Below are 26498 nucleotides of genomic sequence, written 5' to 3' on the forward strand. Positions count from 1 at the left end.
AATCGAAGAAAGCAGCCCAGGTGGCTACCATCTGTGGAGTTGTTTGTGTGTAGCTATTTTCGCTGCTACAGTTGCTGGGATTGAAGAATAAGCCGGACGAACGGAGTTTGCCGCTGTCGACGCGGTCAGCAAGCTGAACAGGCGTTCAGCTTCATCCGGCTGAAAAAAGCGTCAGACGAATATAGCACGTTTTCCATATGACCAGTATACGTATATAGAGCTACTGTATGTATGAAGACTTGAAAGGGGTCGAACGATTGTTTGAATAGATCGATTTTCGCATTCAAGCGATTCGTAGATAATACTGATTGTAGTTGTCCTGGTGATATGAGATTTTTCCTATTTTGCATCATATTGGCTAAATATGACTACGGTGCTGTAGATAACTACATCAGAACAACGTCTGTACGTATGCGTGCCAATGATTTATCGCATTCTCTATCTTTCATGAATAAAGCAAACGCGCTTTTTTTTTGTCAGCAATTGTGTCTGAGATGTGTACGGTGAAGGTGAACTCATTTACACCTTCACGTATTTAGGTGCGCCCCAAAGTGCCTCCAATACACCCTTCAAAGGCCCGATACGTTAGGAATAACGTAAAATACATTTCAAATGAAAATGACAGGCTTATTATCATCTTTGTAATCTATGATCTACGTACATAAAGAATCAATTGTTAGCGCGGCTATATCGTAGAATATAGAATATTGCAACTATAATTCAGGGTTATTTTTGTGTTGTCGAAGTGACCTGGCCGCAAAAACAGGTTCCTCTGGAGGCTACCGCTGTCGCTTTATTCGTTTTTTCGGGTAACGGCTTGTTCTACTTGGCGTTCGGCAGATGCAAACGTAAACAACTTCAAGCCCGATAGCAACATCTACTTCCAATGCAGTAGTAGATCTCACCATGTGTTATTTAGCCTCATAGTGCCAAAAGTAGTTGTCATTATGGCGTTTATAGCTGGGATTCGGTGCTACGATTTGGTACAGGAAAATCGGATGGACGTTTGCCAACCTTAAGGTGAAAATCACATCGATGTAGGTTCCATGATTGTCCTTTACTCCCCTCTTGAACGTCCATTATGCTATAATATTGTGTTAACGATCAGTTTTTGATCACTAAAGTAAATAGCTACCCACCTTGTCTAGATGATGTTTTGTATGTTACCCTTAGTTCACAGTCTCCATACAGAACTATATTTCAGATACGCGTGTGACTTGTCTAAATGCGCTGCCCCATTATTAAATATGAAATGCGGAAAAAAATGCATCAGCCTTTACATAATAGCGTTATTCTTCGCCAGCTGAACTTTTCAGTCAGGAAAAGCAAACGTCGCTCATAGCGCACGTTATCCATCTCGTTTTACGTTCTCGTCGTTTTAATGGAACTGCCTAACTCTCGTTTTTCTTAGGGAACACCATAATTATAGCGGTTACATAAATGGGTGTGCTTCTGTGGCGGACTGGTGTCTGTTAGTACGTCTGCAACGCCGTGGCGTACACCTCTGTAGGAATGTAAATTAAGCTATTATATATACAGACGGTCCCAGCAGCAGAATGACGGAAGATATACAATGAAACAAAGGTAGAGTTCTTTCGTTTGAATTTGTAAATTCTTCCGTGTTTCTAGTTCTTCGTTGGCGTTCCGTTCACGCTCGAACGAGGAACAATGCCAAAACTTGGCCACGGACATGACTCTATGAAAACACCATTGTAAAGCCTGTGAGGTGCACAGCTTCGAGAGGGAGACGCTGATAAGCTTGGAAGAACGCAATTCACTGGGCACCGCCATTTATTAAGCACCGGTTGGCGCACAAAAGGATCCAGCGGCTGGTTATGACCGACGCCTACCGGATACAGCAGAGTCACAGTGAGTTGCTACTGCCGCTACTCATGAACCACAACGTTAACAAATTACCTGTCGTGTCGTCTGCAGGTAGGCGAAAAATTAATGAACAACGTGCGTAGTCGTAAGTCGCAAAAGAGCGGTTCACTTTTAGCAGACCCAAACGATAATGTTAGCCAACATGGCTACTAATATCAGCGTCAACGGTTATGCTATAAACCCAAGTTAGACCAAGCTCTATGTGAATCTAAAGGTCTTTTTCCTTCAATAGAACTGTTTTTGTAGCCATACACATGCAAGGCTGCTTAACAAAGAGGGAATCAACCCAAACAAAAAAAAACCGCAAGTAGTACAGAATAGGGAAGTATTCAGGTGTAATAATTAAAGCACAAACAAAAAATCCCAAGATTTATTACCCATGCTGCGGCGACTACTAGCATTAATTTGGTGCCGTGCTAAATGCTGTGACAGTTCCTTGGCTTTGTCTGAGAACATCAAGTTTTCTTTCTAACTATTTCACCCCCCTGCTGTGACGACACTAGTCGTCCTTTGAGGTCGCTTGTTGGGCGTTAATCTCCCCACCTAAAAGTACATGGATTTGCGGCTCAGGTTATACTACGTATTACCTGTCACGATCAAATAAGACGATCGTGTCGTTTCTCGCGATTCAGAGAGGCCCATCGGACGCGAGCCCCAATGCAATGTCGACGAGGTCAAAACGGAACTGAAAGCAGATGTAATGGAACATGAAAGCGAGCGAACGATATTCGTATAAACATAGAAGATTACCGCAAAGAGAGAGTCAACCAGCCAGCGTACTCTTGCACTGTGCAAAATTACATGAGCCACGAGTCTAATCCAATATCTGCTGCGTCACCATCGTGTCACACTTCCATCCTGGTACGCTTGTGGCGACTACGTTTTTTTTTTTGTTGTTGATAACGAACAACTCCCGGTATGTTTTCCTTCCATTTAAATATTTTTGCGGCTAAAAGAAATTTTTGGTAACCTGCTGATGTCATTGTCATTACAAACCACAGCATTAGTCCAAACGATCCCACATCCGATTATATGGAGACTGCCAGAACACTGTCAGATAGCGCTCAGATGTATTTCTGAATTTCGTTTTTAGTACAAGTAGCAAAAATCAATAGGCAGCTGAAGTGACATATTTTTCAGCAGCTGGTGATACTGTTCGAAAAACAAAGTATAATTTCAACTGTAAATTGTTTTAACAATTGAATTAAATATACTTCTACACAATGCTTCTAGGTTTGACGCTTCTTATAGTTATTCTCCAAGCCAATAGTTAGCTTCAGTAATCATAACTAATGCGTAGCGTGCAGTAAGAAGATTACTTAGCGCGTAGATTTTCGAGCGAAGTATGCTATACTTATGTAAAGATGGCCCGGAGGCAAAACCTGAGAAAAACAGCCACTTATAGCTTGTGATAAGCCTTTTTTCAAGTGGAAACGACCCAGTCTGGCCTTCTTGTCGATTGCGTCACATCAACTACAAGTTACTTAGCCTGTTGATTCGGTGTTTGTTCGACTGCGTTTTTTAAGTTAACAAACAATTTGGCTGTCAAGAGCGTGCAATGTTTCACGCTGTCCAGGTGAGCTCGCCCTTCAGTAGGAAGCGGCAGTACGTTGACGAAGCAGCTCCTTCTATCCAGCATTGGCCATTAATAAGCTACCGCTTGTGACAATGGCCGCCATTTGTTTGTCGCTGAGCTTATCTCCACGTGCCATACGTTTTCCATGCAAGCCATGGCGTGACAGCGCGGAGGAGCGGATTTCACTGATGACACATAGTTATAGAGGTGGGGCCAATCAAACAGGAAACTGAAAGGATTACGGCCAAGCTAAACAGTTACGATAATGAAACAGTTTACGCTATGGCCCTGTAGCCTATCGTAGTCGGTGGCGGAGTGGTCGTTATCGTTGTATAACGATAGACGTATCCCCTTTTGTTGTTCATCTGAAGTTCACCTAGCTCAGAGAAGGATGCTAGGGACGAAGCTAGGAGCCAGCATTAGCTAACTCTGAGGCGACTGTCACTAATCGATAAAGCCATAGTGGTGGTGGCGGCGGCGATGGTAGCACTCAGCAGGAGGTTAATGACAGCAAAAAAGCATTCGGTGGTCATGAAAAGTTTATTCCTTCCTCTTCTATTTAACCACGATCACACAAAAAAGCACTTCGTCGGGCGAACACTAGTGGCGACTCTATGGAAGCATCAGCCATTAATTGCCTGTAATTGGTGGCAATGAAGTCCTATCAACGTTGTTGCTTACCAACATTATCGCTGCTATAGAGGTGTCTCCTGAGGTAAACCTGGCAATCAACTTGTGGTTGAAGTGTTTTCGCCTAACGCTAACAGCCACGTCCCGAAGCTCTCTGTGACGGGTTTCTTTAATGTAAAGTTTACAACCGCCAAAATTGTGTATTGTATATATACAAAAAGAGACACATTTTTGTTTGATTTTTACATGTGGACAATATATTCACCGAAACGATTCCGTTCTACAGCGTCTATGTCTATCTATATTTACTTGCGACTGCTGTCTATAGGCTTCGGCCTGGCCGCTGAAGCCAGTTATAACCGTGGAAGGTGTCGATCAGGTGTGATAGACATGGAGAACAGCTGGACTAAAGCCGGTTGGATTAAAATAGAGGAAATCGAACGCATAAGTCAGTGATGGTTGGCCTTCGCTAGCTTTTAAAGGAACCTCCGCATCATAGTACCGCCGACCCGATCAAGTACGATACGCTTCATTGCAGCTGGTACTGGGCGTATGCGACACCATCCGTCGCTGTTCTGTCTATCGACACAAAGAAGACCGATAATAATAAGCTAAGCGATGATTTTCGTTAGTGAACGTAGACGATAGTCAGCCACGGCAAAAATGTAAACCCGCTGTAACCATCCTGGCAGGAGTGATACAGGAGTGCTACTCCAGTCAGAAGGCGACAAAGATTGCCTTGGGCACTAGTCACAACGGATGCGCTTACCCAACTAACGTGCCCATCCTATGTATAGTAGTAGTGCCCTGAGCTGGCCATTTTTACCCGACAATGGTGAATACGATGTTAGATTATTCGAGTAGGATATCCCGTTTTCATTGTCTTTTTGATGACTGATGCTACTTTTGGGCAAATTTCTATGTCTGTGAAGAAGAAAAAATAGTCTTCAGAGCGATGAGCGTAAAAAGGTGATTCTGATGGAATGGCAGGCGACAATAGACGACAGATAATATTACGATCCAAGACAGAGTTGTAGAAAAAAAATGTGAAGGAAATCTTTAATTGTTGAGCTTCTGCAAGGATCTTCGCATAGTACAGCAGCTCGTTTGTGGTCATCACGTATCACAGCGACGGCGCCTCCGTTGGTAGGATTAAATGGTCGGTACGCGTCGCCGAAACACTTCCAGAAAACGGAGCTATGATCGTGTAGACTGGCAGTTGGCTTGTGCAGTAAGTAGTGTGATTCCAAATCAGACTTGTCTAGCGCCTTCTTCTGGAGTCGTTCCAATTAAGCAGCAGTCAAACACCAGTCGCCTCTTCCTCTTTTGCCAAAGGTTCTTCTAGGTATTACCAGCGACTATCCTGATAACAGTAATAATACATGTCCAAGTCAAAGCGACCTCTCCTATGTATAGTTTGCGGTCGCGACTGTTAACACCCATCGAAGGAAGTTGAACAACCTTAGCCACGATCGCCTGTACAACTGCGATTCCTCGGTCGATTCTAATCCCCTGTGTTCCTGCCGTTGCGAGCGTCCCTACTTTGCTCCTTTACCATCGACAGATAAAAATCAATTTTGGATAGTGGCAGACAACTAGGCCGCGCATGCGACATCTGCGAAAACCCAAACAGCTTCGCCTCAGCGGAAGCTCTTTCACAGTTTTAGTAACGTCGCTTAATAGCTTTACATATATAAATGCGCTGTATTTCCAGAACTACATTTACGCTTAGGAACTGCTAGTACAAGTGCGTTCTCTGATTAATGAGAAGATTGACCCCACGCTCAACACCTGCTTATGGCTTACAACCATCATTCATCGGCATTGGGGTCTCCGACAGTTTCCTAGCGACAGCCTTCGTGACTACACCTTGTTATTGGTAACTCGCTCAGTTTTTGCAACGTTTGAACTGAAGGACGAGCCGTATCGTGACGTACCCTGCGTTGCACTTAGTAACTATTAGGGTGATTTTGCACTCAGGACGCATGTTAAATATTGTGACGTAGCATATATGTAAAGCCGTACATCGCAATTCCGTCGCCGGATGGCCACGTGTATGGCGAAGTGCTAGGTAGTTGTATAACAATACCCTGTTGTCACCCGCCCCCAACGACGAAGGCAGGAAATGCTCAGCGTCGAATACTGCATAACGCTGACACGCTATACGACGATAGCGCTGAAATAGCGCTAACTACGACGGCAAAAGCGACAGCAGAAAAAACGCCAACCAAGATAAGGACTATAACCGTCACTGACCACGCAAAATCATACAATGACTTATTTCTGTGTGTCAAAACTTGTGATAATCAAAAAGAGTGTGGGAATATCTCTGCGCAAAGTAGTCGCTTATGGGGACGAAAAGTAGCTCTGGTAACCAGAACATTAGTAAGTTATTTTAACTATGTAATATATGGTAATAATATCGTAGCCAAACGTGCTGGATAAAGTATGTTTTCGTTACGACGGCCAATTTCTTGATGATTTAAGCACTGATGCATGAACATACAGTTAGTAAGCAACATATGAAACCAATAATGTTAGTGGTCGGGTATCTTTGCTCATATCTGATGAAAAATATTGTCAGTCGAAGCAGACACTTCAGTCATGCTTATCATACGTGTCTTCTGATCGCTGATGTAGTCCATGATTGAAAATTATACAGTAATTACAATTATTATCAACTGAAAAAAGGAACCTTTCAAAACACATCTATAATAGGTATCCTAATAGAAAGATCACCTTTTTTCGTTATGCCAGTTCTATTGCTGAACCTGGAAGTCGCAGCGCGTATTTTCAGACGCCTGAATTCTTGTCTCGCTAACAGCCGCCATGCGGGGTCACAAATATTCTGTCGGTGTTTACCTACGTATGTACGTATGACTTGACGCATTTATATGGCACGCTATTCCGTAGACGTATCGTGATGCATTTGTTTGTTGTGTTTTATAATTGAACTTTTGTACGCGACCTTTATTGGATTGTCATATAGTTGACATTTATTCAACCGAAGACATAAGGATGTCGCACTGGCATTAAAATCAGTATTCTCTTGCAAGTATTGCGTTAGCTTTCGCCTGAAATATACAGAGGCCTTACACACTATTTCCTCTTTGCTGTCCGCGTATTTTTTGTTCTCTTGATAACATCCTTACACTGATATTTTTTTTTCTAAACTCATGTATCGAAACCCGGTTAAGAACGTACCATCATGTATTACTCTAACGGTATCACAATGGCTACTTGTCCGCGCCGATTGGCTAAAGAAATCCAGTCGGCCCGGTATTTGTACAGGCGTATGTGATTCTATAGAGGATATTTTCTGGTCACGTATTGGCATTCATCTTACGACTGAACGGGTAATACTAGATAGACACAGATCGATAGGCGAAACAGTCCTTCCTATATAATAACCGCTTCCGATGATGGTTGCCGTTGTTTTTACGCGTGCAGCCGAGGCTTTAGCAGAAGGTGTCTACAATCAGTCTGAAATCGAAGAATTTAATCGGCGTGATCATCTCGTTATTCTTATCACTACTTTGAACCTTTAAGAGGTATCTGTCAGTTTGAGGCTTCGACGGCATTGGATTGGACAATCGGATGTTGAATGCTGGTCGTGGGTTTGAGATCCACTGCGGTGCAGGATACCGTCGCCACTTCAATCAAACTGAAGCTCTTCAATGGTTGAACGGATACTTTGTCAACGGAAAGTTAAACACTTACTGGAACAGTCGAGGATAATGTTTTTGGCACTGAACTGTGACAACTGCAGCATTATTATGTCTACTGTGCAGAAAATGACGATCTACCCACCCGGTAATTATTCTCTGTGCTACGTTAACGGAACAGTTGATCAAACACATTTTCCTTCAGAAATAGTTCCTTTTAGCCCGTTTACCGTACGGAAGTGAGATGTTTGTTCTACTATAGACATTTGCTGTTTTCATTGTATAATCATTTTGTATTTATGATCTACCGGCCTATAACACGCCCTCATTTTCGATTGGCCTACAACACCGTCAATGCATTACCAGACTATCGGGTTTAATTAGTTTCCAAGTAAACCATACAATTGTTTTCACCGTCGTCATTATAGGACAACTGCTTTGCCAATTTTTACTATGCAAACGCACAAATGCAAGAGTCATTTACTAAGCCGATAGTAACGCAGTGTTATTAAGTGTTGAATAGCAATAACATAATTTAGAGGAAAGGAAACGAGAAGTCCGCTTAGAGCTTTTCCTTAACACCTTTTTTAGACAGGTCGGTAGCTGTAAACCTTTTTACCAAATCTACTTCGAAAAATGCATTCGATAAATAACCCCCGAAGCCTTAACAGTATTTTTCAGTAGCTTTTATCGAGAAAGAATATCGATGAATAGCTCATGGTCTAAACAGTCGAAAGCTTTAGCAGTGTCACACAATATGTCGACCGTTACATTGCCACCCATTATAAACGGCATGTACTGCAAGCTCATTTCTGTTGAGTAATCGGAAGGAAGACCGTATTCGTGAGGAGGTATAGGGCAAAAGCTATTTAAACAATATAGTAATAGAAGAGTGCACGTGAGAAGGGAGGACGTTATTGCCACGGGATGGCTAGATTTAGGAATGCTCGTTGAAGAGCCCTTTTAAGTCATTGCAGGCAAGAGGTACAAGAGCATGTTTAAACTGAAAAAACAGGGTGCAAACGGAAGTGGATAAGTTAATAACAAATTTGAGCGACAGGGCCGAAATGCGAATGCTAAGCTTAATTATCTCTTTGAAGACGGATTGTTGTCATGAACTTTCGTCACAAGGTTAAAGAGTTTCGCGGACTATATCTATCATGAGTAGCCTATGTGGTTAACTTATAGTTCAGAAATATCTTTTTTATGGAAAGCAGAAACTATCTGAGCCCGATAGTATATGTATCAGTCACAGAATCGTTGTTATAACACAGCTTAAATGGCAGTGTCCACATTCGTCGGCTTGATCGCTCCTAAGCGAAGTAATTTTTGCTAACAATATTTCATGTTGCTTTATATATGGTTGATAGTTTATCCAATAACCATCTTTTACGTCGGTACTCGTCTTTCTAGTTTCTATTACTATTGCCAATATAGGACAACTAACACATTTGTAACAGGAAAAGAAAAATTTTCCATTTTGCTGTTGTGTTCCTTACCGTATATTTTCTCTCGTTTTTTTTTGTTTTTTTTTTTTTGTACAGGTTAAAAAAATAGCCATTTTCATATATTCGGGTCATTTCTTCTTTGAATCGTTACAAGTCATGTTGAAAAGCCGAAAAGCGATGGCCTCCCCAGGTGCATCCCTTTGATTGTATAGCATATGCATTTCCGACCAATGATGATATGAGTGTTTTATGGTTAACGGTAACTTAGTTAAATGTTAGTGAAGCGTTATCCCATTGACGTATTCACAAAAAGTTAACATTTTGTATTCGAATTTGCGTGCACTTTCGGCTTTCCTTTCCCCGAAAAATTGTATGAAAGGCGCGCGTTTTCGTTCTTGTATCATACGAAAAATGAAAAAAGCCTTCAACGACGACGACGACGATGACGACATCCATCCATCCAACTGTCCGCCCGTCTGCTTCTTCGCCTAGCATTATTATCTAATCGGCTACAACACATACGGCAGTATCGGCAGCGGCGGTAGAGCCATCGGCTTTCTAGCTTTTGACTTTCGTTTTCGGCACTAGCGGTAGCCCTTGGTAGACAAGGTCAATTATTGCAAGTCCTAACATATACAATTTACATGACAGGTATTGTTGGGTGTCATAATCTGCTACGCTGGGTTGCTGCACTCCCTTTACAAGTGTGATTACCAGCCATTTTAAAGGTGTTGCCATCGACAATACTACTTGACATCGGTCATTACCGCTGTTGTTCTATAGTCGCCACCGACCCCTACTTCGATCATGCAAGCCAATCTATATAATTGTAATGGAACATAAAAATTCGTTTGCAGATGGGATAGCCAGGATGAAACTAGCACTATAATTTCAAATTGGCTGAATGTGTCCTACAAATGCGCCACGTACTGTGTCTCTTTAGGGCGACGTACGCTTTCTCGCACGCAATACAAGTCGTACATCGAGTATAATATGGTACAATACGATATGATTTGTCTCATTAAGAAGCTGACCTTGAATGCAGAAAAAAAGGCATCTGAAGCAACAACAGTAGCAGCAGTAGCAAAAGAAACAGTGCGGAAGATACGCGTTGTTAGCTCCGAAAGGACACTGACTACAGGGCGTAGTGTGAGGGCCGATCAGGCGTTGGAATGTACCCGTACCACGATACTTTTTTGGACGATTTTCTCGCTGTTTGTTGTTCTGATTGTAATGCGCATGGCTTTAAGAGCCTATCTCGTGACAGGTCCTTCCATCTTTTCGGGAAGCATTGACGAACGTTGTTAGGTAAATTATGTGAACATTATAGTACATAATTGAAACTGGTTAGTCCGGCCTTTCTTTCGTATCTATAACACATGCCGCTAATAGATTTGTCATGCGGGGGTGTGTATGTGTGTATATATCTATGACAATTACGAAATTTCTCCCGTTTTTTGTTTATAACCGCCGCAGCAGCGTTGTTATTTGCTAGTGCCGGCTATGGGCTGAGTGGAGTCAGTTCATCAGAACAGCAGTTCGTCGGGCATCACTGACGGTAAAGAGACCCGTGACAAATCTCGTGAGGATCATGCGTCAGTTCTGACGGCTACTTTTGACCCCTTTGCGGTTTGTATCGCATTGCATTACGTTACAATACAGTATTCTCTTCGAACATAGTCATCTCCACCCAACAGTAATATCTATTCATACACAGGCGTACGTGCAGATTGGCGTATACCGCTGAGAGAGACAAAGGGGGGAGAGGGAGCGACCTTGTTTACTCTATAACGGATGACAGAAACCGCGATCGGTCGACGACGATTTCCCGCCACGCTATTCCACATACAAGCTACATATTTGATAAGCACTCACGAACATGCAGACATACCTGTAAATGCGAAGGGCATTAGGCTGTCCGCATATACGCTATAGACTTAGTTCCCTCCCTCTCTCTCTTTCCTTCTCGATATATATGTATACACATATCTGTGGTAGTAGTGGTGATTTCCGCAAGGGGGTGCGAACGCATGAAAAACAAAGAATCGCCGACTGAGACGAGATGCTCAACGGCTGCGCAACGGTCACTTTATGGAGTCGTCTCGCCACGACGGCAAACGACGTCTATATCAAAAATCACTATGCTATCAAAATCCATCAGCTTCATTTATGACCAGTCACAATAATAATTCGCAAACGTTTTCATAAATACATGAAGAAAGGAGGATTCTCCATTTTGAGGGTCAGTGACCGCGCGTATACACCGACCCGGAGCGCTGTGCTCGATGTCACTCAATACCCGTGCAATTATATGTAGACTAAATTATGATTTCGCACTATTGCTCCAAGCTTTGTCCTGTGCTCATGTTAATTTTCTGCTTCTGCTGTGAACGTATTTTGACTCTATTCAAATCGTATTTTGTCGAGCTATTGCGTAACATCGTATCTCTTAGTGTAGATATTGACACCTCTTTCCATCATTTAAGTGATTTAGTGACAACGAAGACCAGCTGAGGTTCCGTCATCAGTGCGTAACCATGAACCTTTTGTGACAAATGCTGTAGAGGTCGGAGTACAGCTTAGAACCACGTCTATTTATTTATATTGATCATTTCGAATGTTCAATGAAGCGCAGTGTATTGCATTTGGGAACATCGTTTGCTTCTCGTCCATGTACAAAGTTTTTTCCATTGAACTGACATAGGAGCTAGAGTAAATAAGATGCGGAAATTAGTGCCTAGGTGTTTAGTCAAAGCAAGATAAGAACAGCAAGAATCCATCGTATATATCAATTTTTTTTTTTTTTTTTCGCTAAGAGAAGGATTCAGCTGCAAAAAAACGTTCTCTCAGAGTAGCTATAATCATTTTTTCCAATTTTTGGAGTTCTATTAGCGTTTCATTGAGCACCGCGGCACTAAAACTCAATTAATAGAGCCCTAGTGCTGCAAAATATACATACATATAACTGTACGCATTGTTGCCTATTGGCCGAAAGAGATGTACGTTACCGCAATTCGTCTAGTCCATGCTGTATTGTACTTAATGAAACGAATAGTCCTATTATCATGGGTAAATTGTGAGGACCCAATTGTTCGAGTCAACAGTGATTACTAGATCAGCGTAAATGAGAGAAAGAAACGCTCAATAAGAAAAAGACGATTTGAAATGAAGGAAAGAATAATGAATTGACCATCGGCGATTGTTGTCGCTGCACACGCAATTGCTTTTTACAATTTCCCGAACTTTTTTTTTGTCAACAGTAGTAATGGCAGCAACATTCTATTGCCATTGTCTTGCGTTTGAGGGTGGCAACTTTTAACTAAACAGGCGATACATCAAAAGAAGTACAGAAAAACACAAATGGTAAGCTGAAGTTCTTTCATCCGCTTTTTTCTGGAGGATCAAAGCCGTTGCCGTTACGGTCGCCTTTGCCACTGGTTCCCGCCGGAAACCTCCCTTCACGAATCAAATTGTAAAATACCTTGCAAATCACCTTGCTTACTTCAATTGACTACCATACGACACGTCCTTTACTTTTCTCAGTTTTTCCTTGCGGTAATTTTAGTGATAGCCACGATGGCCATCGTTGAATACGAGACCAGAGCATACCTAAGAAAACTATTAAAGGTTTGTGAAAGATAACGCTATCGGTAAGCCAGCGAAGTCGCCACAGATGATCATCGATTTTCAGCAAAGTCCAACCCCTCATTGAGTCTTTCTGTGCTTCCTTTAATGCTTCGACTGCCGGAACTACTTTATGGAGTGCAATTCGAGGTGGACAACGTACAACGCTACCACTCCCATTACCACAGCGGGCGGCGTGTTATCTGGGCAGTAACTTTCTAAGTACGTTGCTATAATAGTTATTACATACAAGCATGCCGATGTGAGGAACAGGAATTCACGAAGGAAGGAAAAATAAGTGAAAAAACGATAAAAACTATAGAAGCCACGTATATTGTTATTCTGTGGCCTCAAAGGCTTATTAAAGAAAATACTCCTCCTGAAGCAAAATCAAAAGGGAAGACCTGTTTACATAGGAGGAAGCTGAGGATTAATTCGAAAGAGACTAGGACAGGGTCCCTGCTTCACGCTACTTGTTCACCACACTGATTGTACTTGACTGCCGTTGCCGTCGCCACTAAGACACCACTAATGGTATACTTCTTCGAGATCAAACGAAATCGAAAGCTGTACTTTTTTTTTACCCATCCTCCTGACTCCCCAAAGTTGTAAGGACTGGCTAGAAGCAAAGCGAAAATTCCGAGAGGAATTGATAACAAGCTACTGTTGTTCGTCAATCATTATCATCTCCATGGCGAAGCCGGTACACCGCAGTTGTTACGGTGTGCGTTGCGACTGCTGCCTACAGTAAAGACTGAACCATCTAGAAATTTGTCTTTTCATTATTCTTTCACTGACCGAAAACCCAAAATCGACCGTGGCACGCAGGACGCGAACTGTTAAGTGGGACTGATCGCAGAATCCGGCGCGGAACGATTGATAAACATTTTGCTGAAACTGTAGACGGCCCGTGGACGGCGCGACTCGATGGCGCATTTTCCCGTGTCCCCTCCTTCTCGAAAATAAGCTGACCAGATTGATCAACTCATTCGTGCCTTGAAACGAAAAAAAAACACAATCACGTACGTTCATGAGCACTAGGTATAGCTTTTAGGACACTACGTGTAGATACTCAGCCTATACATTCATATATAAATGTGTCTCTTGTTGTTATTCTTCTTTGCAATATAATTTTTCCCAGTTAGTCATCTACTGATCTATACGAAATGTATATGCGTGTTGTATGCGGATCAAAAACACGTTGCGCTGCTTTTCCTAATGATGAGGATCGGCCATCGCCAAAATGCAGTGCCGGCCATATAGCCGCTGCTGCAAACGCTGCCAGATCCTTTTTTCTTATTGTTACAATCGAACCGTTAAAAATGTTCATTCTGCAACCGAGATGTGTTACAATTGAATTCAATCGAATGATGGAACTGTATCAGCGGTGTCTAGCCGCAGTTACAATTCACGTAAATAGAAATCTTCTAGGAAAATATTTTAGGAAACACTAATGTCTATTAGTCTTAATTCAGCAAGCAAGTACATATTTTAGCGGAATACTCCGTACTACCGTTTAGGTAGTGCGGCGCTCGCGGCGACTCGCAGACAGCTTTCGGCACAATGAGGGCTATGCGACTAGATGCAACAGCTCTATCGAATACGCCTCTATTTGTTTTACCTATTCCAGCGCCTTTCTTATTGCTTTTCCAGGTAAGCACGCTGCGAGATCGTCGATGGCCTGTCTCTTCAGAGCAGAAAGGCGAGGTAGAGCTTTTTTTCAGCTTATATCGTTTCTAGTAGCGAGGAAAAGATCACGTCGTCAGTCAGCTAACATGCACACACGAAATGACGAAAAATCGTGGTCACATCGTAGAAGAGCAACTGCCGTTAGTGCTACCGCTGTTGTCGAAGGACCATAATAAATGGTGTTGTACATTGTAACATAGTGGTGTTCAAGGTATTTGACCGCAGATTTACGAGCGGCCCCTTCCAGTCTTGCTGCCTATCAATATCATCGGCTCGTTTATCGCGTAATCGTAGTTAGTTTTCCCTACGTTGGTTTTATTACTACTGTGTGGTAGCGAAGGGAGATAAAGAAAAATAATGGAAGAGTATTTAATGCCTGATGAAGATATAATCGCGTCTATGTAGCAAAACTATATCTACCTGTAGTCCTGTGAAAAAAAAGAAAGGATCTTTTTAAGAGAATGATTAACTTAACTACAGTAAAACGAAAGGGGTTAATAATCCTACCAACTTGCCAATGGTATACTTTCATAAATTTGCCATTGGAAATTTTCGCTAAACATTTATAGCAGAAATCCCAACAGAAAATTTCGTTGTAAATATAAGGCTCTTGGGACAGACAGATAGCAGCTGCTCTTAATTTTGAGAGCTGTTATCAGATAATTGTGCGCAACGTAAACGCACCCATGTTTCTGTCATTGAAAAGCTGAAATCCGCGCACTAGGCAAATATGAAATAGGTCTGTAAAATCGTACGGTGGTATTATACATGTGGTAGCCCATGGACATGTCGTATTTCCTGTTGCACCTTAAATTGCTGAACATTATTCCCTGCAGTATTTACCTTTCTCGTATCACCGTTATATTGAGTGTGCCACAGTATCGACTGTATTACATACAAGCGTCGTAACGACATGCTAAGAACTTTTGAAATTAACTTGGGAGTCTTGTTTTTTTTCGATGCCGAAGACAGTTCACCTCTGACAATGTAGACGCGCAGCTTAGATCTTCAACTACCATTCCGCACGTTCGATAATCCGCATTACGCAGTTGGTCACTTGCAGACTGCATCAGTTTTTGAGGGGAGGTTCTTCTCCGCTGGCGACAAATATTCGATAAAATTAATAATACCGAACGGTGATTTTTGTATAACACCTATCCATGTTTTTTTTTCTGTTGTTTCTTTTCTAACCGTTTCTGTTAGGATTATAGTTTAGGATGAAGTTTGTGGGCATCCTTTTTCTACTGTCTCTATGATAGGACACAATTTTTCTACCGTCTACAATTTTTCGACAGCATAGAAGGGTATAGAAACCACTTACTCTCGTTAGTTTACTTTTTTGTGTCATAAGAGCTCTAAAACTAGGGTAAGCTTTCATTTGACTAGCTCACTTGCTTAAAGTTTTGCTATCAGCGACACGCGGCCTTTCGCTTGAACCAAGTCCAGCTTTTTAACAACTAGCATGTAGAATAATAAAAATAACAGCTGAAATTATCCAGTGGGTTGTTATGTTACGATAAATGTACACGATTGTGATGGTCATCTATAATTTTGTGTAATCTCTTACATCCTGTTGCGTTATCTTGGCTAAAGTCTCGTTCGGTGCACATTTTTTTTCACGCTTTTTACGTCCGTTTTTCTTAGCACGCACAGGCGGGTCATTATAGCATACTTCAATATTGTGCTAACTACATGAAACAAGATTGTTAAATCAGCAGTTTCTGTTAGGCCATTGACTTTCTCATTATCTCGTATTGTAACGGAACAAAATAACATATAATTGTGACACCTGGCTAGTCGAACCCAGTCGACCTCTACATTTGATGTTGATACTTTTACGTCAATTCGCTATATATGTTATGTTTGATTTAACTACCTAGTAAATAATAAGTTGATTAAGAGCTTTAAAATAGAAATCTTCTATTTAGCCGATTGAGAACTTACATCGTACCCCAAGGTAATAACCTCCCACCAGGCGCTAGTTGCTCTGCACATTGACTGAGCGCTATCTACCGGCTTGCAGCCAAAGAGAGACCTGTTGTTTAAACAAAAAAAGTCAGAATATTTATATAGAGTTTCGTCTTTGTTTCTATAGCTGTTCACAGTAATAACACGAACAGCTCTGATTGTGCTACTGTTATTGTATGTTGGAGTGACATTTGGTTTATGATATGATAATCGATAAGGAGGCTCAATATGTGATCGGTAGAGCTTAGTTCAAAGGCACGCTTCGAGTTTTAACAGAAAGCGTCGATTTCTCGAATCGCCTGGACACAAATTAAGTCGAAAATCGCTATTCGAAGGGTTACATTAGGACAGCGTTTTCCATTGCATGCACGAGGGCATCGAGTGCGTGCATTAAATAGGCTCACTATCAAACAAATTGTCGAGACCCGTTACGATAGATTTTGTTGTGGTGAGAACATAACCGCCACAAGAATTGTGCTTTAAGATGGCTAGGAGGATCTACAACATGGTTGAAACCGCAATGAACATTGTCGACTGTTAGATCGACATCCGGATGTTATCGGCATGCACACTTCTACACATGCAGCTTGTTAAAGGTTTCACTCCTATATATAAAATGGCATGCTCTGTTCTGCAATGACTGATTGAAACAGATTGTGTTTTAATCAGTCATTACGCTTTTAAAAACTACATGCGTCCAATTTTTGTGGCGTAAACGCTTTTCGCGGCTCATGCTAAATTGACGTCTACATGATAACAGCACTCGATTAGGTTTTCGAGCAATAATTATATTTTTTAATTTACACCTGTGTCTTGTGGATTGCCATGGGGTACTGCGGAGTATGTCGCGCAGTAGCTAAAAGGTTAGTTGAGCGCAAAATACGCTTGATCTGGCCAAGGCCAGTCCCTAAAAGGAACATATTATAACTTATCTACACTATGACTTGCATACTCGCAAGCAAATCGATAGACTGGAGTTCTCCATAACAATCAGGGTACCGGTACGTTTGTATCGGTTTCATAATTCCACTGCTCAGTCAGACGATCCTTTTTCCGCCGTTGTTTAAAGATCACCTAACGGAAAGCGGCTTCGTCCTCTTCTGTCTACCACTATACAAGTCGGGTCGAGTGTAAGTCGAAGCTGATAGACGCGTTTCCTTTTCTTTAATAGATAACCCCACAACGATGCAACTTCGCTTTACCCCAATTGACATCAACGCAAGGGCGATGACGCATTTCGTTCGTGGTCGGCGTATGTTTCTTGTGCTTCAGTATCTCTGAAGCACCGTTTTCCCCCAGCACCCTGACTGCTTCTTCCTCGCCTGATCCTGCCACCAAAAAGGAGCACGAAGAAGACTCATCCGAAAAAACCTATACTTATATATATATATATATAGTGCCGCACCATAATCATTTTCTTTTCCATTTACCCTGCATATCATTTCTTTGAAATGGTCGCTCCTTGTCCCCTTCTTCCCGGAGGGAAACCTCCGCCCGTTATCGACGGTGCCGCTGATGGCACGGGCTTCTTTTTATATCATATCGGTTGTTTTCTGATCGTATAGGCGTATACGCGGGCCTAGCTTTTTTTTCTTACCCTGCGACGGAGGCCACCGTTGTAATAAGGATTATTGGCAGTCACTACAATGTCTATTGCTATTTATTGCTTTGTTGCCGTCGTTATCAGTATTACACCGCAGAAATTGTATCCTGGCGTCTCGTTGACTGGATCGCTGGACTTTCATTGTCTCTGTACCACATATAGAAATTCTAACACCCCTTGCATTTACTTGAGCAAGTGCCCATTACATCGGCTTAGTCTGGCTTTTCCCAATCGTATCGCCTTGCATGCGATGCGGTACCCACGTTGCTATTACCCGAGGCAGTACGATAAAATATCCGATGGCAGTAATGGAGCCGCGAGTCCAATGTATATGTGCGTACCTAAAATTACATTTTTGTTTTTTACCCATGGAATATGCCCCGGTGCTTGCAACAGATTGAATAGCTATCCAGTAAACAGCTGCTGTGCCTCGAGTTCTATGGGACCAGCATGGTGATCACTGAGTTACGATGCCCTTCCTACAATAATAGCCGACGTACACGAAACACTAAAATTGTGGAAACATATTGTGAATTGCTATAATTGATTGTCTGATGTATAATTGATTGATGGTAATTGTTTATGCTCACTTTTGTCTTACGGGGTGTACGTACTTTCTGGTATGATTTGTTAATAATTGCTAGTATATTATTTTCGATCACTGCTGAATTGTGGGCACCTTAAATTTTCTGAATCGACTATGAGCTGCATAGCGACATCAGCTCCAGTCAGGGCATATTGCGAAGCCGGGTAACGCTACAGCTTGCAGTTAAATCGAGAGGGGATTCTCCGTTTTTTGCCTGTCTCCGCTGGTTGAACACGTTTTGAAGTATAATGCGGGTGGTGAAGAAGAAACACTCTGACAACATTGTGCAATCCCCGCAACATGCGATTCGCTTTAAAGCCATCAAAAGCGGCTGTTGCAGCTGCCGCTAGCGGTGCGCCTGCGTCTTTATGTTGACTCGGTGCGCCGTCAATGGAGGTAGGAGAAAAATAATTTCACCTCGTGGGAATCAGTCCAACGTCGACAGGGTGCCTGGAACAATCAGTTTATAACATCACCTAGATAGACAGATAGAATCTAACGCGCGTGGTCTACTATAGCAGACATAGTTTTACTTATGGGACTGTGAGATACGCTGTCGCTACGCTATTTTATGCAGACAGACAACGGGCGAGCGAGCAGAATGTTCGCTCTGTTGATAGCGGTAGCAGCATAAAGGACATGAGAATCGGAAAATTAGACGTAAAGCAAATTGTGCGAGTAGAAACTTCAGAGGATGTTACTAAGCAAGAGTGACAGTATGGATGATACGGACGCGGGACAACTTAAATACTGAAAGCGAATGGACAGGGATAGTCATCGCACTGAGGAAAAAATAATGCAGGGTGCTAATGGTTACAAGTCGTTGTTCGCGTTTCATCATCGTAGGTAATATCAAATTTGTTTTGTGTCTACAGTGCAAGATTTGGCTTCTTGACTAGAAAATGCCGGACCATTGTATTCGTACGTGATCACTGCTGCTTCAATCATACACATGTATATACAACCGATTCCTACTGCTTGCTTCTAATAACAACTAGACGTAATGTATGATTCAATAATTACGGCACGCAAAACCACAGATGGATCAAGGAAGTTCAGATGACAACGGTAATTATTCTAATGGACGTAAGTTGTAGGAATTGAAAAGTGTCAGCGCAAAGAGCTTCATGGGATAAAAGCTGCTTCTAAGTAAGGCTCTGTAGATAGATAGATAGATAGATATATATATATATATATATATATACATATATATACAGTACCTTATATTTAAAGGTAACTTGTTCGGGGACAGCAATGTAATTAGTCGCAGCGTTGAGGATGAGCTAGAGCGAGGAAATGTCATTTCATTTAAAACTTTCAAAGGTTAACAACGTGTTCGAAAAGTATCGTAATACTACGTAAGATGTTGACAAAAGAGAAGTTATTAGTCCACTTAGAATAATACGCCAAGGACTGTTTCTTTAAAAGCCAAACTTCTTCAACAATACTCCGAACTACGTGTGTATTCACAGATATATGGTAAGCTAATATTTATTTACTGACCGGCACTTTTCGTGTCTTGGCGGAGAGATTTGGCCCTAGCGTTGACTACAGACGAAAAGTAAAATTGAAACAGTCTGTTTACCGCGCAGAGGAATCCGACAATACGTTTCTAATTCCCGTCGACTATTCGCATCGCAGATCGCGATGTTTGCTGTTTTGCTTTCTTCATTAGGCTGTACTTTGGGCGTACGCTCCCTTGGTTAGTTTTACACCATTCATCGTATCACTTCCGCCGGCCCACCTTATTTGACCTGTACCCGCACTCTCTAATCAAGCATCTAGTTTAACACGATTTGTCCCATTCGATTTTTTCATAGGCGTCGTTTTCGGTTTGGCTGACAGTATCTCAATAAGTCGTCTGCAATTGACGTGTTGACAAAGACAAATTCGTGCTTATGTGCGAAAGTTTCAGCTCCCTCTTTTTTGGAACTTCGGGTCATTTTTCAAAGTCATTGTTGTTTCCTATTAGGATAACAATAGTATTTGAATCCAAATGTTGAAGGCCATTCCTATGCCAGTTAATGAAATTATCAAAAATATCGTTTCGGGTAATGCGCAATGATCATGCGACCTTGAAATTGATCAGAATACTTCAATTACCTGTGTTCCAAGTCTGCCTGACTTTCTTTCACTCGGTTATGGTCGTGAGTGCGCCAAACTTAATTTTGGTGCTGAGCTTGTAAGCTGTTTGCTCTACGTTTATCTACTGCCGTCTGCGGACAAATGAGACTTGATTTGCCTACATCTGTATTTTCGATTATGGTGTAATTGCATACAACAAATCGTGATTTGCTTATTCAACCGATAGTTTTCTTCACTAGCTGATAACATAGTAGATAATAAGTGCACCAACAGCGCCACACGAATGTAGTAACAGATATTTTAGTAACCATCAACGATCAAATCCGTGGTCGTTGCTTAATGCATAAGATATAAACACAACTATACACTGCTTTGGCCGAACATGACAAGAATGACTATTATTATTCTTATGGTGCAGCAGTAGCTCTACTATGCAAAAATCAAACATTCTATCAAGTCAAATCCTATCCGTCGCTTTTAATCAGGATAAGTTAATAAGAAAAAACAGTATAAGACATTATATCACAACCCTGTAAAATCAGTTCGTCTTTCTCCAACCTTTACCCATCCGCTTTCTCAGACACAGTACACGACAAGTGCGTATTGGATCTGAATCTCTCCAGCCCAACCAATTTTGCGTGCCTAACCACGACCAGTAAAAGACGTAAACACACAAGTAACAAGTCCCCCTCTCCCTCAGCCGCAGCGGTAACGGCACCGCTGAGCAGAGAAATGTTCCGCCAAGCGACGTTTGACTGTAGTCAGCAGCGTATCGCTCTCGATAACGCCAGTAATACAACAAAAAACAAACGACCAACAGCGGGAGCAGACGAAACAGCTCGAAGCAACTAATACATCACAATTAGGCGGCAGTGGAATCCACGCACAGTCACCGGCAGAAAATGCGGTTTCTATCAGCACATGCACCAAGTTTAGTCACCTGTTTATCTAATGGACTGTTTAGATAATTCGATCAAAGTTAACGGCCGTTCGTGGAGCATGTTTTTTGAATGTTTCACAAACGTTCCACACTCGCATGCTTATGCCGCGATGAGAATCTCCCGCAGTTCACAGATTAACGAATTGCCCTACTCAAAAAAAAATATAAAGTGCGCCCGTTTAGAAGCGAAACTTCGTGGCGTTGGGTATTTCACAAAAACTTGATTTCATTTTCATTTTACTGATTCACCTGCCCGTAGTTAATTTTATTGCAGCGATAAACATCTTATAGAGAAGGATAAACGTTCTTTTTGTCAGCGTAGAGGAAAAGGAGGGAATTTTGTCAACTCGACCAGATAGCAAAATTTTCTTCAGCGTTTCATGGAAACCTTTTGCGGGCAAACAAGACGAATAGCGAAATCAAATTAAATTTATTACCGTCGACTTTAATTCGCCCACCCAAGATTGATGATCGGAACTAAAAAAGCAGCGACAATTAAGCACGTTCCCAATACAAAACCTATCTATCTCCGCATGCGTTTGTCGTATCTTGATTTTGTAGCTTATAAAATACATAACACGAGGTAACGATCCTCGTTATTCTCTCTTTCAGTAGAAAAAAAAGATCAAATCAAATGACGACGAATAATAAAAAGGAGAAAAAATAACAAGCGAGATTTGAAAATAGAAAACATGGGAAGGAACGAGATGTTGACATTATTAATCAACGAAGCGCGACCAACACTAGTGGAACTGCTAATGCCATAGCTGGGTATTGTAAGTACTTTTGGAAAGTCGAAACATTCCCATCAGTGAGGACAATACTAATCGTACGCTCAAGGGCGTGGGGTCATGCGGGAGGTTGGGTGTCGGTCGAATGGCAATAGCCGTGCTAATAGATCGTGCCCGTTTCTATCTGGCAGCCATATACCGTGACCAGAATCATTACTGATTCAATGACGACCGCGTTCCGCCTCTACAAAATGGGCATCTGGGATGCGGGGAAGGGAGGGGCATTTGTGAACCAACAGAACCACTTTTGCAGCTAACAGAAGTTGCCATTTTTTTTTAAAGTTCTGTTTCGTCTTCTGCTGCTGCTATGACAGAAAGTATCGCGTTATGGTTATAACTGTCACTATGCGGAAAAGAAAGATTTCGTGCCTATATACGTTCTGAACGCAATTGAATTGCCGAAGAAGGTCTTCCAAATCGATCCTCTCGAACTCTCGTCTCGCGTCGTCAGCACTGCAGTTGTAATAATTGTCTAATACGGTTTGCAAATGGTGATCGCCCGACAATATAGCAATAATGAGGCCAATGAAAAGCCAGAGGCACTATGGCTCCGTATCTATGCTGTCTGGTCGAGCTAGGCCGGTATGTAACAGAAGCTGATGTTTGTCCGTCTGCGTGGGCGTGTTTCTGCCCTCCCCCCTATATAATTCCAGTGTGCTACTGTATTATAGTGCGTTCAAAATTGTCAGATAACTTAGCTGAATTTGTAGCAAAGTCTTGCTGCTGCCATAGTAATCGTACGTTCGGTAGTAGTACTATATTGGATGACGCGGTGAATGATTATGGGAATGATTGTTGTCCATACATGATCACCATAGTGACACGGATATGGCGCGAGTAATTTAACGGTTACACCTGCGATGAGCGTAAGCATTGCTTTGTTATCACGGAAATATGGCCTTTCTAGCGGTAAACGCGTAGAAAGGTGCATAGTTGATTCACTTAGTCCATGACATGAATGAGAAACAGCATTTGGTGTCAACGGACAGGGCTGCTAGTTGTGGTCTGCTGTTATATAAATATTATCGTGTGATAAAATGACAACAATGTACTTCTCTATCGGCAGACAAGCAGTCGGAGGATAGACAGGTATAGCGAAACGAATAAAGATACTTGCTGATAACTATGATTGTCGCCATTCAAGCAATACTCTTATGAAGAAATTGGAAAATTTTGAACTACTCCTACTATTTTGGCTGCTATTCGTAAGTTATACTATTAAGCGGGACGAGACGGAGTATTCAATTTCGAAGAGAATTTGGTGATCATAGTCAGCGTACATTGTCGGCGCTGCCCCCGTGGTCTTTTTCGCAAGAGGTTGCCCTTCACTGCTACCACAATGACATGAGCCGCTGGCGCTTCTCGATAATTATACTAAGAATATAATAAGTATGGCTAGGGTTGTTTCTAATGATATCGATGCGGTCGTCAGGAGACGATGATGGCACGATGCGCTTGCTGTAGTTACGGCAGCTGGTACGGACATACACGCCCACACGCAGAAACACTAGTCTGATCCTTCTTATCGCCTCCTGCCATCTTTTGCTTTGAGAGTTTTCGTTCTTCAAGTTACACGGGACAACTGTATGGTGTTCGTCAACTCAATAATATGGTAAAAAACTGATAGCTGAACGATTATGCTGTTTGCAATGAAGAATGCACGCTGGTCGATGTAATACTTGCACGCCCATCTTTACCTAACCTTTTTATCGAACGATTGCATGAGCAGTTGTACGATTAAACATATCGCTCTGTTGGGTGACTTGTGGAACGCTAATAGTCACTAGTTATTATTTGCTCGTATAAGCGATAAGATGCGGCACCGCTGTTCATATTGAACTTGCTATCGCTGTCTACGTTGTTGTTTGTTGCCTGTAGACGACATTTTACGCACGCCATTGGACATCTATAGCCGCTAGTCCGTCTCAATACATAGTAGATGTGAAAGAGCAGATGTAGAAATATCATTCCAGCCAAGTTAGCCCAAAGACACGCCTATTTCGATGTCGGGTTCCTCCTATAATACGTAGCCTGAAATAGGTACTTGGAAATGTTGTTGACCAATAACTAGGAGGTGTTGCTTGTTCGTATAAACCGGACATCAGCATCGACGAGCAATAATAATTCGCTACTGTAATTGATACGGACTTATGATGAAGAAAAACTCGACCTAAATGTCGAAGGCGAGCTTAATAGCCAACACGGCAATAAGTAGTTACGCACAAACGTTGTCCTTACATCTTTATGGACGTCGTACGATACAGTCATTTGTTGTCTTTCGTTTTACTTCTTGTTCTCGCCTTTCAGCGTGTGCGTTATGGGCCTATCCGCCATCAGCCATTTGTACAATTGCAGATGTCATCCCTATAGTAAGCTAAGTTTTGCCATTATAATAAAACTGCTTGTCCACAAAATTGCGTTTAAATCAGTGGCGTCCAGCGTTACACGTACGCCTGTGGATCAGATTTCCCAATTCGTCTATTAGATCATGCGGCAGCTAGAAGTAACATTGTAGGTGAGGCGTAGTGGTGGCCGTGACAGGAAAAGGAAGACTAATCTTTACCTAGGCTTCTATTCATGAATTAATAAATCTGCGCGTTTTCTGAGACAGATGTCAGCCGAACACCGCTACGTACTCGCACACGTATTGCAAAACAATTCACTGTTCAGGCACGTGCGGGCTGTTTCCTACCGCTTCCAGCACAGCTTTACGCTTTTATAACGTTTTTTGCCACTGCTTTTACCATCACTTCACAGAATGTATTATTCGTTGCGCAATTCTTCAACGACAGTTGGCCAGACGTTCGCTCAACGGACACCGTTTATGCTCATTAGGATATATTCGGTGTTGAAGCGCTTGGATCGCGTCTCCTGTTTCCGCTGATGAAGCTGGACAGAGAACGTGGCGAACTTCATTACGACGATTCAGCTGAAATCTGAACTGCTTCGGTACTTCTCAAGTCAAATGCCCTTCTAGCGAAGACTTTCAATGTCACCGTTTGTCTGCGCGCACATGTATACAAGTCGACATGTGCTATTTACGCGTGAAAAACGTACTGAAGACCAATTGCCCCGACAGCATCAGGCACACCCTGCGCCTTAAGAGCAATTATAGACGACATAAATTTAAATAAGAACACCCGTGACAACGTCTGTTATTATACGAAAGCTTAGAATATCATGTTCTTAGCTAATGATATGGCGGGATATAAAATTGTATTCCAACTTCGACCAAATCATCTTTATATATTTTGTTTTTGGAGATTGAAATTTGCTTGCGCTGACTGACAGAGGAGCATCGAAAAAACATTTCTGTATTCGTCACTTAACCGACACGAGAACTATAGTACGCGCCGTATAATCAGCACTTAGTGCTATCGCTGACTAAATAGTTACACGGGCAAAACGATAGGGCTACAAGCGTAATCATTCCTCTCGTCGTTCTGACGCTGCCCTGAGTCATTTCCTAAGCTTTGCTTTCTCGTGTTTATGTTCTTGCAATAATGTTGATTTACGTCCTTATTATTAATGTTATTATTCATTTATGTTTGGTTTGACTGCTCGTCCGTATTTGTTGATAGCTTGAAAAGGTAGTATAATGAGACCGACAGAAGATCAGTTTCTCTGGCTCTTCCACGTTAACCTTGAATTCGCTGGGCCGATAGAACGATGTACAGGCCCATTGTCGAGGCGGAGATGTCGAGTGTAAATATTTATACGGCGTTATTCGTGCCGGCGTTAGCGGCGATTCTTTACGAGGGGAACTAGCTGCCGCTTCTACAAACAGGCAGTAAGCGACATTATCCCTATGCGTGGTTGGATGACATCATCCCATCGTTGGTGTTAGGGCACACCGGATGACTGACGTTTATAGCCATGGGCCTAAAAAATAGCAAGATAACCGCCACTCAAACATCTATATTCCAAGCGTTATTTATAAATAGAACAACGCTTAGTTAGTATTACAGATTGAAGCTGAATCGTTTCAAGACGGACGATTGATCTAATT

General features: G+C 42.1%; 1 protein-coding gene and 1 long non-coding RNA gene across 4 annotated transcripts in view; one reads left to right on the top strand and one right to left on the bottom strand.

Moving 5' to 3' along the window:
• The window catches only part of MESR3 (misexpression suppressor of ras 3), a 70944-nt gene that overhangs the window by 20479 nt on the left and 23967 nt on the right, over positions 1 to 26498 (top strand). The gene's annotated exons all lie outside the window — the stretch shown is intronic.
• LOC147757576 (uncharacterized) lies at positions 16311 to 22334 on the bottom strand. The gene is made up of 3 exons (XR_015320388.1): positions 20777 to 22334; positions 20177 to 20534; positions 16311 to 19123 (listed from the first exon to the last, which is right to left on the bottom strand). It is a non-coding gene; the product is annotated as an uncharacterized LOC147757576 (long non-coding RNA).

The sequence above is a fragment of the Varroa destructor genome, unplaced genomic scaffold, assembly GCF_002443255.2.
Source record: "Varroa destructor unplaced genomic scaffold, Vdes_3.0 BEIS01000002.1, whole genome shotgun sequence".
NCBI classification, from domain to species: Eukaryota; Metazoa; Arthropoda; class Arachnida; order Mesostigmata; family Varroidae; genus Varroa; species Varroa destructor.